This window comes from Notolepis coatsorum (genome assembly GCF_963971535.1).
Source record: "Notolepis coatsorum genome assembly, chromosome: 10".
Taxonomy (NCBI): domain Eukaryota; kingdom Metazoa; phylum Chordata; class Actinopteri; order Aulopiformes; family Paralepididae; genus Notolepis; species Notolepis coatsorum.
Window position 1 is genome coordinate 6,172,117 of NC_140174.1, and position 4,006 is coordinate 6,176,122.

General features: G+C 44.8%; 1 protein-coding gene across 1 annotated transcript in view; it reads right to left on the reverse strand.

The window, feature by feature from the left end:
• baiap2l1a (BAR/IMD domain containing adaptor protein 2 like 1a) overlaps window positions 1-4,006 on the reverse strand; it is a 121,222-nt gene that overhangs the window by 3,460 nt on the left and 113,756 nt on the right. The window lies entirely within an intron of this gene.

The window sequence follows — 4,006 nt, forward strand, 5'->3', positions numbered from 1 at the left end:
ACTGTTTACTACTCATTTTTACTACTTTAGATTGTATATTGTACTGTATATTGTATATATGTATATTGTATATTCCTCTTTACTTACTTTTTTTTTACTGTATGAAGCACACTCTCAGGGGCTCATACAGAACCAAGCATTTCACCGTAAAGTACGTGTATTTGATTGTGATATTTAATAAACAAACTTGAACAAACTTGAACTTGAACTTGAACAAGTGGGGGAGCAGTGAGCTCCCCTCCCTCCCTCCCCCTCCCTCCCCCCCTCCCTCCCCCCCCCTCCACTACACCTCTGGATGGGAGTCGGTGTACTGTAGTCAGACAGGTTCGGCGAGGCTCGTCAACATCGCGCCATTCATAATACATACCACGACCATGACCGTGACCATGACATCATAATAAGACGGAGTCAGGAATCTAGTCCATCTAGAAAAGCCAGTGAGAGACGCGCTCCTTTCCTGTTCGTATTCGTTCCTCGAGATGATCATCTTATCCCCAGCACCAAGTGAGCACGAGGGCGATACAATACGTATCGATAGCTGACCGATGTTGACTGAGTGATTCCTTTTTACGATATTATCTTCTCAATAGCGCTGTAAAAACAACTGTAGACCAAACTATGACGGCGACAGGGAAGATAAGGGATGAGGTCGAACACCCTCTTTACAAGTTTACTTTCTTTATCTGCTGTTTCGTTGATCAGATCTACACTGCAAATGATACAAAATCTGATTTTGTTTTAATATCAGTGTCAACAGACACACAAGACAAACAGATATAAATACAGACCAACAGGTTATACACTTTGAGAGTTTTGGTAGAGAGATAGATTTAGTATAGAATATATTTAGTACCTTTATATCAGTGTCACAAAGGTCACAGAGATACACAGACAACCTGATTCCGTCACAACCATGCACTTCCCTAATGTGTCACAAGGGGGCAGACTATGCCCCTGGAGTCACTAAACGTAGGTCGACCACAGAAGAGAGGCCAACCCACTGACCTAACTCGATGAGTTTACCTCTGTGTCCCAGTCACAATAAAAAACCTAGAGGGAAATGTCACCTTTTTTTGCTGCCCCCTGACTAGATGGCAGAGAGAGAGAGAGAGAGAGAGAGAGAGAGAGAGAGAGAGAGAGAGAGAGAGAGAGAGAGAGAGAGGAAGGGTGGGGGGGTAAGCTTTTATCGAGCATGAAGATGGAAATGGCGAGACGGGGGACACCTGGAAGGTTAGACGGGGGGACTAGACCTGGAGAGTGAGGTTCCACCTGTGATTCTACCCCCATTGAAGATCAAAAGTATTACAGCCAAACCGTATTGTAGGTTTATAATCTTTTTAATTGTATACTATGAGTAGCATAGATGTTTGGCAAGGGGATTGGGTTTCTTCATTGAGTGCAGGGGGTGTAAAAAGTACCCAGAAATTATACTTAAGTGAAAGTATGTGTACCGTCTCAAAATCATACTCAGAGTATCTGGCTAAAAACACACTTGAGTAAAAGTCAAGTTTAAATGAGTTTAAATGTACTTAAGTACTAAAAAGTTAAAGTAAAAACTTTTTTTCTGACTGTCTATTCTTCTGACAGCAGGTGTTTAATCAAAGATCTCCGCTTTCTAGTCTTGCACAAGGACCAATCAGCATGGGTATGGACGGGTTCATTTTCCATTGATGGGGATTTGATTGGCTGTTTTTAAATAAAGTGCGGCCGCAGGATTAATAACGTTAACATTAGTTCGGCCAGAGAAACAAATATACTAATTCAAAAATTACAAGATATAAAATAAATAAATTGCGCTCGTCACCAATGCAAGAGACTCCGGTATCGAATCCGGGTGTCAGCATTGCCTCTGGCTTGGGCCGGCCGTCATACTGGCTCAATTGGCAGAGCCAGCGGGTGGAAAGTCGATGGGTGGTAGTTTGGACGTTGTGGACAGCGACTCCTACAGGTCGGTTGGGGGACGCCTGCACAGCAGAGACAGGAAATGGCGGGGGTAGTGTGAGCCTCCCATGCGTTACTCCTCGCCAATGAGAGTCCGCGCTGGCAGGTGAAAAGATGTGACAGGCTGCCTCCTCGTGTACCGGAGGGGACACGTGATGCAAGGCTTCTATCCTCCCTACAACCGACCAGTAGGGGGCATAGTCGAGCAACGTTCAAGACAGGGGAGGGGAGAATTGAAAACACGAAATTGGGATGGGAGAAAAATAGAAAAATAAGGAGAAAAAGTGGATAAAAAAAAATATAAAGATTATTTAATTCTTACACTGTTACAACCAACAAAGGTTAATAATACACGTCTTAACTTAATCTTTGAAAATGTGTTTCATATCCTAATCTACTCGTTTCCATGGTAACCACTACAGTATACCCATAAGCCTCGCCAATCTTCAACCAATAACAAGAGCACAGCTATGCGTACGTATCCCTCCTCATTCTCGTTGGTCTTTGTTGAAGCCGTGAATAAAACGTGCAAAACATGAAAACTACGGCGTTTAAAAGTCAGGAGTATATAATTCCTATCGCGTATAGTCTGCTGTTTTGACTATTTTGGTTTCATAACGTCGTCCTCTCAGCTCCTCCTCCTGTTCGTCTGAGACTGATCTTCAAATGCAATTAACCCTTTCTTGGACATAATGCAGTTTTGCATTAGGTGCTGTTATATAGACAATATCATATGTTTCCTCCTATTACAATTATTTGTACAGCTTACTGGGCCTAAATGTCCCTAGTGTACAGACAGCATGTTTTAACGACCTATTCTTGCACAAACAAAATTTCTTAGATTCTGCCTAGGCCATGCAGGTGCAGCTTATCTTCCCCACACCGCACCCCCCATGAGAACCTCTTTGTTTTTGTCTTTTCCCCCGTGCCAACCTTGTGTATAAACCACAAATTGCTCTCTTTTCTGGTCAAACGCTCTTGTCTCTGACTTCTGAGAAACTGAGGAAACTTCGGTGATCACAGAAATAAACGATTTTCTTTGGAAATAGCTTGACTCAATCTCAATTTCTTTTTTTTTATCTACTTTTTCTCCTCCTATTTTTTCTGTATTTTTCTCCCATCCCAATTTAGTCGTTATGCCAATTCCCCCCCCTCCCCTTCCTGGTCGTTGCGCGCATTTGCCCCCTACTTGCCGGTCTAGGGAGCCCTGAAGTCTATCACATGCTTCCTCCGATACATAGGAGACAGCCAGCAGCCTCTTTTCACCTGGCAGCGAGGACTCTCACTGGTGAAGTGTAACGCGTGGGAGGTCACACTACTTCACCCAGTTCCCTCCCTCGCTGTGCAGGCGCCCTGACCGACCTGTAGGAGTCGCTGTTTACAACGACCAGGATACACACCCCACCGGCTTCCCACCCGCTGACTCTGCCAATTGTGCCAGTATGACGACAGACCAAGCCGGAGGCACCGCTGGCAGCCGGATTCGATACCGGTGTCTCTGCGGTGGTAGACAGGCGCTTAGTCCGCTGCGCTACCCGGCCGCACTCAATCTCAATTTCTATAAGCTCACTGGACTTGATAAATACACAATTCCACAACAGTGCACAGTCTTGTAGCCATGACGTTTTTCCTTGTTTGTGGTCAAATGTAAAAAAATAATAATAATAATAAAAACTCTGCTCCCGTCGCATGTCAGCCTGATTGAATAAGTGGAACCGTATAAACCTGCTACCTTGAGAAACTCCGATGGTAAAAAACCATATAGGCAGAAATTCATCCGGAACTTCATCACCTGACTCCCCAGGTCTATAAGGGGTGAGGAGGAGGAGGACAGAAGATGAAGAGGAGAGGGATTCCTACTGTTAAGCAGGCATTTCTGTAACAGCACTGCATTTCTAGCAAAGCCCCAAGGCTGCAGATAAAGAGGAAAGAGAGAGAGAGAGAGAGAGAGAGAGAGAGAGAGAGAGAGAGAGAGAGAGAGAGAGAGAGAGAGAGAGAGAGAGAGAGAGAGGGGGGGGGGGGGCATGCGGCTGAGAAAGAGAGAGAAGCTGAGAGACGTGGGGGT